The sequence below is a fragment of the Pinus tabuliformis genome, chromosome 8, assembly GCF_031772625.1.
Source record: "Pinus tabuliformis cultivar Carrire ecotype Pingquan chromosome 8, CPIR1, whole genome shotgun sequence".
Lineage (NCBI taxonomy): Eukaryota > Viridiplantae > Streptophyta > Pinopsida > Pinales > Pinaceae > Pinus > Pinus tabuliformis.
In genome coordinates, this window is record NC_142294.1 from 1,325,054,257 (window position 1) to 1,325,071,947 (window position 17,691).

Consider the following 17,691-nt stretch of genomic DNA (forward strand, 5'->3'; position numbering starts at 1 on the left):
AGTGGCCAGTTTTGGGAGTTGTTGCCAAGAGTCCTCCCAGAACCTTGCTGTGGTACCTGAGTGAATTTCCCAAAAACTGTGCTCTTGAATGAAGGCGTTGTGGAGCTTTGCGGCATTCCATATCAGAGAACCTTGGGTTGTAGTGCTGATTCTGATGAGGTCGTTCCATTGGCTGCCCGGAGCATATTTTGCTTGCCAAAGCCTCGCCCAGGGTGTATGTGGTTTGGAGATCCAATTCCACCAAATACGAGCTCCCATTGTATTGTTGCTTTGGAGAGGATCCCTTAGTCCAAGCCCGCCCTCTGATTTTGTTTGGTAGACCTCCTTCCAATTGACAAGAGCCCATTTCCTGTTAAGACCAGAGGAGCCCCACAGAAAATTTCGTTGAAGATTGCGGATTGCTTTGAGAACCCATTTTGGCACTGCTAGGATGGAGAAAAGATACAAAGGCATGGCCTGGAGAACCGATTTGATTAAGATGAGTCTGCCAGCCATATTTAGAGAGCGGAAAGTCCAAGATGAGAGCCTTGATTCCAATTTGTCTAGGAGAGTCCTCCAGGAAGCGTGTTTGATGGCCAAGTCTAACAAAGGATCCCCCGGGTATTTAGAAGGAAGCGTGGCAATAAAGAACCCCAGAATACATGCCATATTCCTTTGAGTGGAGGTGGGGGTGTTGAAAAAGAAGAGTTTGGATTTTGAAGCATTGATGGAGGTGCCGGAGGCTTCAGGGAAAAGAGAGAGCAGAAGTTTGAAAGCTATTGCCTCTTGAGAGGAGGGATGGCAAAATAACATGGTGTCGTCTACAAACTGTTGATGGGATAAGGGATGAAGACCATGGAGGGAAATACCTTTTAGAGCTTGGGTGGAGATGGCGGATTTGAGCAGTCGACTGAGCCCTTCTGCCATTAGGACAAAAAGGAAGGGAGATAGGGGATCCCCTTGACGAATACCACGGGAGGGGCAGAAAGGCGATGAAGGGGAACCATTGAGTAGGACAGAGATACTGGGAGAGGAAATGAGATTCATGATCCATCTAGTCCAGGTGGAGTTGAAGCCAAAAGCCAATAACATCTGATGAATATAATTCCAACTAAGTTTATCAAAAGCTTTGGAGAGGTCCAACTTTAGAATCATACCTGGTTTTTTCAGAAGCTTTAGAGAGTGGATTACTTCATTTGATAGAATGATACTATCCATAATCTGCCGCCCTTCTACATAACCTGTCTGCTCCGGAGAAATGAGAAGAGGAAGGAGAGGTTTGAGCCTGTTCGCTAGTACTTTAGAGATAAGCTTGTAAATGAAATTGCACAGTGCTATCGGTCTGTATTTGTCGGGCTTATTGGGTTCATCGCCTTTAGGTACTAGTGCTAAGAAAGTTGCATTTAGGGAGGGTAGAATCCAGTACATATTTCTTGATTCCTCCACTAATTCCCATACCTCTGTATTGATGAGCTCCCAAAACTCGTGAAAGAAATTGGCAGTAAAACCATCAGGACCAGGTGCTTTTCCATCCTTGAGTTGGGCCATCGCCTCTTCTACCTCCCGAAGTGAAATGGACTGGAGCAGTTTGTTGTTATGATCCTCCGTTATGATTTTAGGAATGTGCTGCGTGATCGTTCTGATTGCGTGATCTCTGTTTCCAGGAGGCTCCCTGAGAATTTCCTGAAAGTAATCTTTAAATTCCTTCTCCATATATTCATGCGCTTCTAACCTTTCCCCTTGTTGGTTATTTATGAATGCTATGTTGTTATGCATTCTTCTTTGGATGGCAGTTCTATGGAAGAATTTTGTATTCTTCTCCCCCTCCTTGAGCCATCTGATTCTGGACTTTTGTCGCCATAGGATTTCCTCTTGCTACCTACGGGCTTCAATTTGATTCCAGAGGATCTGCTCCTGATGTGCCTACTCATCTGTCCTGCCTTCCAAGATGAGAGTTTGTTGTAGTGCATTCATTTGCTGCTCTAGCCTTTGGTGGTTCTCAAAAATATTGCCAAACTGAGTGCGATTCCATACTTTGAGAACTTGTTTTAAGTTATTTAATTTCTGTTGGAATTGGAACATTTTGGCACCTGCCGGCAGGATGAAAGATTGCCATGCCTCACTTACTATTGTCTTGAAGTTGGGATTTGAGAGCCAAAAGACTTCAAATCGGAAAGGTCTATTGCTTCTTGTGCCTGGCCGAGACCATTGTAACATGATTGGCCAGTGATCTGATCCTCCTTGGGGCATTATGGAGGCATGAAAGTCCCCTCCCAGGTGTATGGCATTGTCCGAGATGAGGAACCGATCTAGCCTGGAGGCGATGTGTTGAGTGCCCCTGCGCTTATTGGTCCAAGTAAAAACTCCATTGGAGGTTTGAATGTCCATTAATTGATTATTTTGAATGAATTCTCTGAGACCATTGCTGTCACCTTCTAACCTTATTCTGCCTCCTTGTTTCTCCTCCATCGTCTTGATGATGTTGAAATCACCTCCACCGATCCAGAGGGGGAACTGCCTGTTTGCATTGAGTATGGTGAGAGTATCCAGAAGTTCTAATTTTTGCTGAAGATTCTGTGGAAAATACACATTTGAGAGGTGCCCATGGATGTTTGTGCCGATGAGATGGAAGGACGCTTGGATGAGGTAATGGGTGGCATGAAAATCTTGTAGAGTGAGAACCTGCGGGTTCCACAAGATAGCTAATCCGCCGGAAGCCCCAGAGGCATCTACTAAAACTGAGCAGCTGCCTGACCAGACTTTGTTACGGATTCTCTCTATAGTATTATTATTGCTTTTTGTTTCTTGAAGAAAAACTAATGATGGTTTTTCTTGCTAAATCAAGTCTTTTATCATTTTGTGTTTTGAGGGGCTATTGAGCCCTCTCACATTCCAGGAGATGAGCTTCATGAGGGACAGTGGGGTTTTGGTTTGTAGAACTTTGTCAACTTAGGGAACCGCCTGGATTCCATAAGTATTTCTCCTACTATGATTGTCCTTTGTAGGTCTGTTTTGCGCCGTCTTTTCTTTGTTTCTTTGAGAATTTTTTTTCTGTCCCATGGGGTTCCGGCTTGTATGCCAAGATTTTTGTTGCGCTGTGTTTTGATTAAAACTCCTTCAAGCCTGTTGATTTGCCAAGGGGGTATTGAGTTGTATTCTTTCTGCTTGTAAGCCGTTTCTAGTTTGAAGATATCTAGACCATCCAGACTAACATTATCTGGATCTTCTTCCATGATGGTGCGGGAACTCTGATCTTCCACAACTACTATATCCTGTAGACTAAGGGTTAGAGATGCGTCTAGCTCCATTGTTGAGGGCTGCCGGTTGGACTCTAGAACATATTTCTCCGAGGTAGAGGGGAGTGAGCCAGTATCTGGAACAAGATTTTTATCCGAGTGAGAGCTGGTTAAGAGGCTAGGAGGAATGGGAGTGGAAGAATGCCCAGGGGTGTTGGGAGCATAGGAGGATGAGGGAAGGGAGGGGTTCTCCTAATGTTCTGAGGTAGGTTTTTCTGGCAGATCAGGAGAAGAGAGAAAAATGAATCTGTTCTGGGAATCAGGTTTGAAGGGGATTTCTGGGACTGCATGATTTTTCTTTGCATGCCTACGATGACTCAGAACTTTGATGAATCCTTCAGAGTCTTTACTAGATTCATTGGTTGGAGATTTGGAATGGGAGTTCAGAGGACAATCTCGGAAGAGATGGCCATGTTCATGGCATTTACGACAACGAAAAGGGATATGCTCGTAATCTAAAGGTTGGTTCCATTCAAAATCGTCATGAAAGAGACTTACCGAGTCGGCGAGAGCTTTGGTCAAGTGCATCTGGACATAGATCCGGGCATATGAGGTGTATCTGTGGGTTTTGGTTTCCTTAGCAACTTTGATGAAAACCCCTAATTTGTTGCCAATGTCTGCTAGCATTTCTTCTCTCCAGTATTCCATAGGAAGGGAGTACATACGTATCCATACTGGAGCCCAACTGAAATCTTCCTTATCAGGGTTAAACCTAGGCTTCCAATCCCGTAGGTATAGACCTGAGGAGTTAAAAAAATATGGGCCACCTTCGAATATGCGAGATTTGTCCTCTACACAGTGGAAAATGGCCGTGAAGAAGCCTTTAGGTCCAAGCTGCAGAGTGACCTGTCCTTTAGGCTTCCATTTTGAAGCTATCCATCCTTGCAGTGCCTTTTTAGTTGGCCAGAAACTGAGGAACTTGCCTATGAGCGCATGGTCCTGCATGAACTGGATCTCGCTATTGATACGATGACTGGGGAGATCGACTTTGATTCATTCTACAACTTTCAGGATGCAAGTTGCCGAGGTCGCCTTTGGCTGTGACGAAGAGGACGTTTGGTTCACACCTTTTTCTTTGCCATCCTCGTCACATGCAACTGAGGGATCAGCTTCGCTGTTAATCTGTCTTGATCCGTGATCAGTTTCTGGGAAATCGCCAGGAGAGGACAGAGGTATTTCATACTTTTCAGTGTCAGAGGCAGAAGCAGTGTAAGGAGGGGGGGAGGATCCCGCCCCTCCTACAGGCGCGTCCATGGAAGGGAGGTCAGGAGAAGCATGACGGCGCGAGCTTGGAAGGTCAGGGGAGTACAGGGATTAGGGTTGTCTCGTTTCTAGCAGAGTGAGGCGTTCGCATTCTTAGAGACTCAATGAAAACATAACAATATTAAATATTAAAAATAATTCTATTATTATTATATAAATACGTTTATATTTTAAATTTTTATATCTATATATAAAGAAAATTCATCAATTGAAATTAATTAAATGACCATTAATATTCATATGTGAGCTGATATGGACGATATCCCATGTGATTTGTTGTTAAGACTCCAACCATAACACCCATGTCTCATATATGTGGTTAGTAGTCAATAATACTTTAAACTAGCAATTGAACCAAATGTTGCAAAGGAAACGCCATAAGGCATAAATTGGAGAAGAATCGTGACATATAAAAATTATTATGCAGGTGCATACTTTGCCATTAATTCGTTCTCTTGGATCTAACAACTAGATCACTACAAATTATATGGGAGCTCTAGAGGTGATATGAACCTCTTTCCAATTTGCAAACTACTAGACCACTATATTAGCCTCTCTTCATCGTATGTTTGGTTGATTGATAAGCCATAAAAATCAAATGTTGAAGACATAAACTTGCAAACATAAAATCCATAAGAATATTGATTCCCAAAATATTTGTATCCCATGTTTCTGAGAAAATACATTTTATAAGATTTTACTTAAGATCAGATCTGATTAGTTTTGAGAAAGTCATCTTTAACTAAGAAATAATATAAATTGAAAATGCATAGTGCTGAAGATTAACCATACCTTTATTATCCTACAACTGAAAATTAAGACTATCTATAAATTGTTTCCAGATGTGGCACATCACCTCTTCATTGTTTTAGCAAAAATGACCCCACTTTCTCAACAAAGGGCGGGAATCTATGTTCAAAAGAAACCCGGGACAATCATTTGTCCTAAGAAGGAAGCTGGATTTGGTTCCCAACAAGATATGTCATAGTTTGTTGTTAACAACTGGTGTGGGTGCACAGGTCTAGTAGTGTCTCTTCCTCCAATGACTGTTGAAAATCCATAATTTTGTTAGGTGGGCGGGAAAGGTGAACATCCTCTTTCACAATAGGAGGTTCATAGGGCTTGAGATGATTAAAATTAACCACATTGTGGAGGAAAAGCTGGCAAGGAAAATATAAATGACATGCATTCACAACAACCTGCTTCAGAATAGTACAAAGACCATAGTAGATGGGCTTAAGTTTATGATGTCACTTCCCCTTAAAACATATTTTGTCTAAATAAAATTAGACTCAGTCACCTATGTAAAATTGTACAGACAATTGATGTCTATTATGGGGTTATTTGTAGCAAGGTGAGGGAGTTTTAAGAGCATCAAATACGTGGGAATGGATGTGATCCAATTTCTAAACAAGGGAGGATGTCATGTGTTGCTTCTTGCACTAGTGATGGGAAACAACTAGAGGAAGAGAGTTAGGAAGATTGTATGGGGCCAACCATTGGTAACCATAAAAACCTGATTATATCTATGTTGTAGGACATGAAAATAAGAATTTCACTGTTTATTTTTGGTGTAGTGAACACAAAGGGCTTGTAATAGGTAACAATTTATTACTTAGGTCTGAACATTTGGTTTTTTTCTTGGAGTGATTTATAGCAAGCCTAAGGGGTGTGAACATCATCAAATACTTGGGAATGGATGCAAGCCAATTTCTAAACAAAGGATGCCTTGCGCTACTTCTTGTGTTGGTGATGGGAGATAACTAGAGGAAGAGAGATTGGTAGCATGTAACAACCAACCACTGGTAACCATAACAACCAGATTATAGATGTGCTTTATGACATGGAAAGAAGAATCCCGCTGTATATTTTTGGTGTAGAAACACATAGGGCTTGTACCAAACTGCAATTTATTACTTTGATCTACCCATTTATTCATTTGCAAATTAAAGGCAATAGCGAAATGAAGCTGACGACCCAATAACTATTGAAATATCTTCTAAAAGGTGTTATAATCATGTGAGAGTAAACCTTTGCATACAAGTCTTCAGGGAAGGATTTCATTGTTGATATTGTTTTACATGCTTGATTGTCCCAATTCTCTCTTTCTTCCATTGTTTCTTGAAGAGAGTGAATGGACCAACTTCAATTACTAGTAGTAGTCTTCTCCAAGTTTGTTGTTTATGTATTGTTATTAGAAATCATATAAATAATTTTTTTCCTTATATCAATTTTTTTTGTAAATGTATTCAAACATTTTTCAAGTGGTTCCCATCAAGTGTTGAATCCCATGGAAGCTATGTTTGGTGGAATCATTAGGCAGGAGGTTGTAAAATCTTGTTATGAAAAATTTCATCAATATTGCAAGTTTTATTTCTTTGGCACCCTACTTACACTTTTTATGTATTTCTCTTAAATATAAATGGAAGTGTACCCTTGGCCAGGAAGGGCAAGGTAGAAGAAAATTCAATTATTTATTGTCTAATATAAATTTCTATATTCCTACTTGTGTCGTTCTTCTACTTCGATTCATTGGAATCTCTTCCTATATAACCCCTTGGGCCAAAGGATGTGAGACCTTTGAATAGTCATTATGATGCTAGATTTCTGTATTTGGAAAAAAGGTGCATAAAAAGTTGGAAGATGCAAAATTATTTGTTGTGGGGGATGGTGCTCTGGGATGTGAGCTTATAAAGAACTTAGACTCATGGGAGCCAGGGAAAGCATGGAAAAAAGGTGCATAAAAAGTTGGAAGATGCAAAATTATTTATTGTGGGGGATGGTGCTCTGGGATGTGAGCTTCTAAAGAACTTAGACTCATGGGAGCCAGGGAAAGCATACTATAACAGATGATGACATTATTGAGACGAGAAATCTTAGTAGACAATTCCTCTTTTGGGATTGGAATATTGGGCGAGAAATGTCAAGAGTGGCAGCATCAACATCCAATGAAATCAACCCACATTTGCAAGTTCAAGCAATGGAGAATCGTGTAATCCCAGATACTGAAAATGTCTTTGGTGATTCCTTCTAGAATGGTGAGGTTGATGTTTCTTTGAATGCTCTAAACAATGTCATTGCCAGGCTGTATGTAGATTCAATGTGTGTTTACTTCTAGAATCCATTGCTAGTTAGAACACTGGGAACCAAGTGCAACACCCAAATGGCTATCCCTCAATTTACTGAGAACTATGGAGCATCACAAGATCCCCCTGAAAAGAAGGCACCCATGTGCACACTTCATTAATTTCCACATAATATTCACCATTGTCTCACATGGGAAATGTATAAATTTGAAGGTCTATTGGACAAAAATCCAGTTGAGGCAAATGCTTTTATTTTAAAAATAGAAGAATACATAGTAGAAATCAAGTTTGCAGGGGATACTAAGGCCTGAGAACTTCTAGAGTCTATTGTCAATTGTTTGGTTTCACACAAATGTCTAACATTTAAAGATTATGTCTCTTGGGCTAGAATCAAATAAGTAATTAAATCCCCTTCCTTTTTCCCTTCCCTTCCCTTTCTATGATTATATACTTTTCATTTCCATATTACATGACAACAAATATTAACACAATTTACTATGTACAAAAATATCAAATTTCAGTAAATTAGATTTGCAAATCACTAACTCATTTAAGGATTTAGGTTTGAGGATTTATTTTCAAATCGGGTGAAGCAACTTACTTTCAACTTCCCTCAGGATGCAACTACAAGAGAAGGTGCACCATTCTAGTCTTCTCCTAAGCGTTTCCCAAAGCCCCTCCACTTTTCTTCCCATGATCCTAGTCACATGTCCCTGATTCTTACAACCTCCATTTTAAAAGCTAATACATATGGCATTACCATTCCAAATTGGAATTCAAATCCAAATTCAAGCAAATTTGCATAGGCAGTTGATAAAGTTCATATTCCAGTTTTCGAGCCAGAAAAATGGATGAAGATTGTCATGGATGAGAAGGATACATATGTGAACCCTTCTTGTACATTATATGATGATGATGATGATAATGATGATGATGTTGAACAGATTGACAAATTGATCACCACATTGCAACATGGTGTTCAAAATCTACCTTCAAGCTTTCACATGAATCCTATTAAGTTTGAAAAGGTATTCTCTAACTTTCCTCATTAATGATCCCTATTATCCTCTACTAATTACACAACTTCTCCTCCCTTAAATAAAATATTTCAATGCAACATTATCCATGGGAAGAAAAATCAGTCTAAAATTTTGGTTATTGCTTCATTGCAATGTAGGATGATGATACAAATTATCACATGGATCTTATCATTGGACTTGCTAATATGTGAGCAAGGAACTATAGCATACCTGAGGTGGATAAGCTCTAGGCCATACTTCTTACTACTTTAAGCGGCATACTTATTATGATTAGTATGCATGAGATAATAAAACCAATATAACCACCATTGGCCAGTCAGGCAAAACTCTTCTTAGACCAAAGTTGCACAATAATTTACATGAGATATTGCTTAGAACTATATTTAACGACCTTTTAAAGTCATATGGGAAATCCCTTTTCAACAACAATTGGGATGAACATTATTGGCATAACCAAAGTTGCACAATTACATGAGATATTGCTTACAACTATATTTAATGACCTTTTAAAGTCATATGGGAAATCCCTTTTCAACAACGATTGGGATGAACATTAGTGGCATAACATATTTTTTTATTTGAGACAATATCTACTCCAAATACAATATCAATGGACAATGGCCAAATCTAAATTGTTAATTAAATGATTGATAATTTTAAGTCTTATGTATGTAAATTATTTTACAATGGAATATCAAATCTATTTTTATTATTAAGAAAGTGTCATAGTTGAATAATGTTAGGTCCCTATAATACTAGTGATTACCCCATTAATATTGTAGTTGTATCCCATATTAATATTGTTGTGCCCCTATTGTCCCCATATTGTTATTACTGTGCCCCATAGAATCCATCTATTATTATTTTTGTGGCTTTATATTATTATTGATAGGTCTGCTGGGTTATATTGTGACTCCTTAGACTCCTATATATAGAAAGGAGGTTTTGTCATTTGAATCATCAAAGAATCATTCATTTGTGTAATTTAAAGGAGGTTGCCCCCTCGAAGAGGCTAAATTCTAAGGCATTGATCTATCTTTTCTATCTTTTTGTAAGCTGGTTTCATAACATTTGGTATCAGAGCTTTGGATTCTAGGGTTTCACTGCTCCAAATAGGTCATCGTGGCATTTTTGCTATAACTTTTTTTTCTGCAACGTTTCAGAAGCTAAAAAAAAAACCATTTGAGAGGAAATCGCATTGAAGCATAAGTCCGAATTTCAGAGCTTTTCGCGCCATATTTGTGGAGATATGATCTGAGGAAGTTGGTATTTTTGCAAAATCTTGAATTACATTCCAAACAGGTGACTTGGGGAAAATTGTCATAACTTTCTCTCTGGGAATCAGATTCAAAATTCATAAGAAGGTACAAAAAGAGGACAGACTGTAGTTTCTTGTATATATTTTTCAAAGCCAAAGTTCGAAACAGGGACATGTGGCACGCCATACAAGTTCGCTCTACTGAACTAGTCTATAGTCAGGTCACTGTGGGAGATTTGGCATAACTCTTCCTTGGAGAATCCAATTTGGATTAGACTGGTGGCATTGGAAAGAAGACACAGAGGGCTATTGTAGGTTGTAGTTTTAGAATTGGAAGATCCAAAATTACAGAGATACATCAGAGGCAATATCGAGCTCCTACAAAGTGAAAAAAGGTGTGTAGATCTTTTTTAAATTTTTGCTTAAGCTTGGTTTGAAAATTTATTTTGAAGGAAGTCAAAGGGCATAGTAGAGCATTACTATCAGTAACTAATTCCCTGAGGAAAGAAAATGCAAACACCTAGTAAGCAACCTGAAAGCTCTAGCATGACTCATAAACAAGAGGAAGAAATGCTACTTGATATATCAAAATTACAAGACCAAGTGCAACAAATTTCACTCTCACAAAATCTTATAGAAGCTGAGATAAATGGCATGGAATCTAAGATAAAGGGCATGGAAGCTAAGATTGACGATTTGAAGATAGATTTGAAGACAGATTTGACAAATTTTCTGCAAGAAATACTTACTAATGGTGAAAGGGTAGTAAAGGAAACTCATTTTGCGAACAAAAGAAATGTTAATCATGATTTCATAGATTCTAATGTTGGACCAAAGACCCACCATATTCCAAAAATCAATATGAGGAAGTTCAATGGCAACGATCCCGCGACATGGATATTATAGATGGAGCAATTTTTTGATCTCAATAATGTGCAAACACACAAAAGGTACGTATTGCAACTTTATATTTGGAACCAAATCAGTTTGTATGGTATCAATGGCTTTTCTCTCATAAACAAATTATCACTTGGGAAATTTTTACGGAAGAATTGATAGCACATTATGAGGATACAAAAAGTAACACTTTTTTTAGCCAATTGATAAGTCTCAAACAAAAGGGTTCAATAATGGAGCACATTGAGGAGTTCCAAAAATTGAACATAAGGGTAAAAAATATTCTAGAGGAGCATAGGATTGAAGTGTTGTTGCCCCTAGTCTTCCACAACCTATAAGGTTGACACCACAACAATTGGAAGAAAAAAGAGCAAAAGGGCTTTGTTACAGTTGTGATAGCAAAACACTAAAGGTCATAAGTCTGCTAAGAAGAAATTATTCTACATAGATTGTGAAGAGGAAGAAGAAAAAGAGCAAGAAAGGTCAAAAGAAGAGGATATACTCTAGGAACAAAGCCTGGATAAAGAAGAAATGAATCCAACCATATCTTGTAATGCATTGGCTAGAATTACAACTCCTCAAACCATCAAGATAGAAGGACAAATCAAGAAGGAAAAGGTAATAGTGTTGATTGATTCAGGAAGTACCCACAATTTTATTCATTGTAAGGTAGCAAAAGAATTGAATTGCTTCCTATATCCAGCACCAGAGTGTCAAGTGATGGTTGCAAATGGAGGAACAATAAATTTCTCTGGAAAGTGCCATAATATCAAGCTATACATGAGAGAATATGTATTGACTAGCCCAATGCTTTCCATTCCAATCGGAGGCACTGATGTTGTACTAGGAGTGCAATGGCTACAATCCTTGTGTACAATAGCTTTTAATTTTCAAGAAATTTTCATGAAATTTTATGCAGAAGGAAAGGAAGTTGAATTAAGGGGTATTGCAGGGAAACCGAGAAAGATAATTAGCTCTAACAGTATGACAAAGCTTCTAAAAAAGGAACAAAGAGGTGTAATTGTTACCCAAAAAATTGTCACTATGAGTCTATCATCACTCATACATACCTCCTTTGCAAGTCTTAAGCCTCAGCTCTGCATATCAAGCTTTGAAAATGAGAGAATGTCCTTAAAAATCTCTAAAATTCTGGTTTCACACTTTCTCTTAGCATTACCTGCGGTACCGCACCCATTGGTCATGTCCCCTCCGCACCTGGCCGCTCTGTATCTGCGTTTATGGGTGTGAACCCCTGTAAAAGTTAAAAAGGCGCAAGTTTATTCTTAAAAACTCACTTTGAGTCAATTCTGGAAGCTTCTAGAGGGAATCTTGCGCTGGCAAGTTTGCTCCTTGAGGGTTCATGCATCCCATTCCTTAAGGAGATAACCCCTTGATGTGAGGAGCTTATTCCCTTGAAGAAGGGCTGTATCCCTTCAATGGTGGACTTGGTAACCTCCTTCCCTTGCACTATAAAATGAAGCTTTGGGTTGGTTACTTGGGAGGTTAAGAGCTGAATATTTTTGAGGGTAAATGTTGCTGGAACTTAGTCTTCCTAATTGAGCTTTTGAGAGGAAAGATCACATACCTTTTGATCTCATTTGGGAGAGAGTGAGGCTTGTCAAAGTAGAGGAGATTCCTTCCTGGACCCTGGGAAGAGCTTGTATAGCATCAAGGCACCAAGGTTGTAAAGTTCTTCTTTCTCAAAGTTAATACAATCAAGTTTATTTTTCTCAATAAGCTGTGTTTAATGGTTTATTTCATAGACTCCTTGATCACTATGATGAACATGATTTATTATATTAGCTATGCTGGTGTTCTTTGATGTGTGTTTGTTTGTGTTTGCGGTTATTGAAAGGAAACTATTTGAAGCTACTGGAGCAAGGCTGCCACAAACTAGCGTTGGACTTAAGGTAGGGTCTAAAACACCTCTTATTTTTTATTAATGAATCGTAATATGTTTAGAGAAAGATAAATTTGCTTGTCTTGCTTGTTGCTAAATATCAATTGATACTAGGGAGATCGGTCTTGTCCGCAAGAACGATTTATCCTCTTAACAAATTGGCGACTCCACTAGGGACGAGATTTGATTGTTTAATTTTCCTTTACTTTTGATTTGAGAAACTTTTTCTTTTTGTTTCTGGTTTTTTCTTTATGTGTGTGGAATTGGGTGGTTTGTTAGTCATGGATTGATTTTTTGTTTTTTAAATTTTTTACAAGGACCACACGTTCTGCTTGAGTTACAGTGCGGACCTGTCCGCACTGTTACTTCACTGCACAGAGCAATACCGCACATGGTTCTACTGGGGGCCTGTGGACCCTGTCGAAATATTTAAATCTTGAAATCTTTTCATCCAGTTTAGTTTAGGTTTGTTTGTTGTTACCTTTATCCTTTGCCCAGATCTACATATATCCTGTCAAAAGCCTCTCATATGTAAGTTCCATTGGTGTTGTGTTTTGGATGAATTTCTAGAAGTTTTTGCATGCTTGGTTTGGTCTTCACTCAGTCTTTGAAGTGACTTGAAGCTTAGAAGCCCATGAGACCTTAGATCACCCTGGAATCTGTTTTCTTCTTGATAAGTCTGGCTGGTTATTAAGACCTTCCTTTGGTGAGAAATCGGTTTTGTTTCTCTTTGCAAAACTTTGAATGAACTTGCTCATAAGTTGTGAATTTCATTTTTTATAGCTGGGTGTTTTTGATTGATTTGTTTCTTATGAACGAATTAATTCTTAGTTTGTTGAATAACTAAGTAAAAAAATCCTCAAAAACATTTGAAGCTTTTATTTCATTAGTTTTTAGAAGTTAGATCTCAAGATTATATTTTTCATAGTTTTGAGTGTGTTTTCTAGAAATTCTAGTTTCTCTTTTGCAAAAAATGTTTTTTCTAGTTTTGAGTGTTGAAACAAAAGGGATTTATTTTGTGAGCATAATTAGTAGCTTTGTTTGAGTGCATTGAAAAGGACAAAAAAAAAAAAAAAACTTCTCAGTTATACGTTGAAGGAAAGTTTTTTTTCCAAGAAATTGCATTCTCAACTCTTCCTTTAGCTAGAGATTCATTGAAAAGAAAAAGAATTGATCATCTTAGGTGCATTTTTTAGCGTTTTGGAGTCAAGTCTTCACACCACAAAGTTTAATCTCCATACCTTTCGACTTAAGAAACAACCAATAAAATTAACGCTTAATTAAAATTCATCTAGCAATCTTTTTATTTCTAGGGCTCTTATTCACCAACATAGCTTAGGCTAGTATCTTGGAGTAGGGACTAATTAAATCTCCAAGATAGTTTAAACAAACAAGTAGTTGATCTTGCGATAGGAAAAAATTCCAATTGTTACATCTATGCTTTGGGAAAGCTCCTCTTAAAGGAGAAGCACGAGATCATATTTGAACCAGTGAGGTAATCAATCCTTCCTCATTAGGAACGATAGCAGATATTCATGTATTAAAAATGGTAAACCTTGGATTAACCATTATTGAGGAGCATGGGGTCACTTGTCGGTAAACCTTTGATTATGTCAAGGAGCCTTCAAGGGGATTGAGCTTTGTTACTCTGCCCTTGCATGTGTATTAGATCGTAGATTGTTCCCCCAGGTATATTTGTTTCCGTTGGTAACCTTAGTGGCCATAATATTTAGGATTCTTTCCTAAGGTGACGGTGGAGGGAAGGTCCCACTACACCTGGAGCAGACATCGACTAGACTCACTTGGACTCTCTGGGGGGTTATCTTCACTTGAGACGGTTTTGTGGAGAAACTTGTGCCAGTATGTTTCATTAAGTAGGTTGTCGGGGTAACTGTTCCAACCGCCATTCTGTATTGAATTCTGCGAGGTTGGATTTCATCACCAACTAGTGTTTTCGATACAGAAAAATACTGTTTGTGTGGTTTGAACTCTTAGATTGTTAAGTGTGTGATTCAATTGTTTGGTTCTTTAGAGACTTTAGGTGGTTTTCTTGAGATTTTATTTGTTTTCGTGTGAAGTAATCAATTAATTAATCGTGGCTGAATTACAGAGACAATCCCGTAGACTTAAGGGGAAACCTCCCGAATATACACCAAGTCAGCTTGAAGGGCTAAGAGCTCTTGTCACACCTACTAAAAGTAGAGTTAGGTCACCAAAGGCCGGAGAATCATCTTTAGTTATTCACCCTGATTATCAAGTTCCCGTAACAGAGTACATTTCTGGACCAATTTTAGTTTCCGAATTTACTGGTAGCATTTCACCTACTAGTGAATTCGTTGAGGAACCTGAAATTTCTGAATCTGAAACTGAACCTGCTGCTACTCCATCCTTAGGATTTGCTTCTCCAGTTTCTAGTGGTCCTGGTTCACCCAGGGTAGGAAGTGTCATTACCCAAAATCTTCCGTCTGGACTCATTTCCATTGAAGAACTCGTTAATACTGACGAGGATATAACTCCCCGTGCAAATCAACCAACTATAGAACTTAGGGAGCGTGAATCTATCTTTTACAGTCCTTTTCGAAGTGACGCTTGGTACGTGTCTTTGACGAAATTTTTAGAAAATCCGGGTCTCGCTGCTTCACCACCTCGTATTCCTTTTCATCCAATACCCAGAGGTTATTATCCTCCTTCGAGAATGTCAAACCGGTCATCCATGTTTTCTCAAAATCTGGAAACATTTTTATATGGTGGTCCTTCTGTTCCTTCTGGGTATCAGTCAGTTTCCGGTACTTTTTCAGGAGCGTCTCCTCAACCCATCGAACATGGGGTATCAACCGGTTATAACGGAACTCCACCATTGAGTGTAGAATAAATTCTTATGATGTTTAATGCTATTCTGAATCCGCAACCTCAAGGTAGTCAGTTTTCGCCTGGGGGGCAACCTCAAGGTAATCAGTTTCTGCCTGGGGGCAACCTCAGGGTAGTAAAATATCGCCTAGGGGGGCAACCTCAAGGCAGTCAAATTCTGCCTGGGGGGAAACCTCAAGGTCAGTACATACCTCAGGGATAGTACATGCCTCGAGGTCAACCCCAGACTCAATATATGCCTCAAGGTCAACCCCAGACCCATTATATGCCTCAAGGTCAACCCTAGTATCAATATATACCTCAAGGTCAACCCCAGTTTCAGTACACGCCTCAAGGTTATCAACCTCAAGGTCAGTACCAATATCAAGGTTTCCAACCACCTTCTGGTCAAACATTTGTTCAAGGAACTGGAAATGTGCCTTTCAATTATCAGTCCTACACTCAACCTGGTTATGGTCCTCAATATGCTCAACCTGTTATGGGTCCTTACCTCAGAATGAATATGGTGTGGGATCCATCTCAATCTCAACAAAATTTGCAACCCAATGTGCAGTTGTCATCTCAAACTAGAAAACCTATGGTTTCTGGTTCAACCTAGCAACCCATCCAGCCTACTAATCAAACTTCTACACCTGGTGTAGCTCATCAGTCTGGGCCTATTTCGCCTCGAACTCTGCCTCAATCGACTGCTGCAACTACTACAGCTTCTGTTCAATCTACCCCACCTATTTCTAGAGTATCGACAGCTTCGGTTTCTACTGTTCCTGTATCAACTCCTCAGGCCTCTATACCCCAGTCTGGACGTACAATTCAGACTTTGGTTCAGATGCCTGTAGGACAACCTGGTCCAAGTATGGTTGTCACAAGTCAACCTCAATTTACTTATCAACCATACCAGGGACAGTATCAATACGGTCCTGCTATGCAAAGCCCAGTTTATTAGTATCAACCGTACCCTGGGTATACATATCAACAACCTCAATCTCAACAATCCCAGTTTGGTCTGGTTAATCCTAGTTTTTCGGGAGGGTATAATATTCCAAATGCAAATCCAATTCCAGGCTATCCTGGGTATCCTCCTCCTAGAGCTGCTCTTGTGACCCAAGTTTTTCGAGACACTAATCGTCAGTTACCATTCATCGAAACTTTGGATTTACTTGACTTGTCGCGCCTTACGAACGATCTAATTTATTATCTTCCGTACTGGCCGCCAATGCCTAATAAGTTGCCCAGCAATATTCCCAAGTTTGAGGGTAAACCAAGAGAGGATCCGTCGAATCATGTGATAACTTATCACCTCTGGTGTGCATCAAATTCCATTATAGATGATTCAATTTGCTTACGGCTTTTTCAACGCACTCTAATTGGTCTCGCGGCTAAGTGGTACATTGAGTTGCCACGAAGCTCTTTTTATAATTTTAGTCAGTTAGCTACTTCGTTCTTAACTCATTTTCAATTGCCTGTCAGATATGAAAATGGCATGGAGTTATTAACTTCGTTAAAACATTCAACGTCTACATATATTTCAGACCATATTCATGAATGGCGACGTCGATGACGTTTAGTGAAAGTTTATATCCCAGATCAAATTTTGGCCGAATGGTTTGTTAAATCCTTATTACCAAAAATCACTGAGGATGTAGCTAAGCCAGGAGTAGTTACTGAGGAACAAGTAATTTCTCAATCTTAGTACCTTGACTTAGCTTATACGTAGTTGGGTATGTTACACGAAAAAATTCCTGATCTTCCCAAACAAAATCAAATAACAACAACTCCTTCAGGGTCTCATGCCACTGATGGTATGATTGGTACAGTGAATACCAAGAGTAAGAAGAAATCTGCAAAGAATTCTTCTCCTATTATAACTTTACCAGATTCCCCGACAGGAGAAGCTTCCGCTAAAGTTCCTACTGATATTCATGTTGTAGAATCTTCTACGGCCAAATCCAAATCTGGCAGTAAAAAGAAAGGGAAGAAGAAAAATAAAAAAAAATGCAAAAGAGAAACTGGAAAAAACTGAATCTACTGACGAGAAACGTAAACCTCGCTATCCTTGTCTCATCTGTGATGAGGAGAACTTTACAAGAGATTGTCCACATCGAGC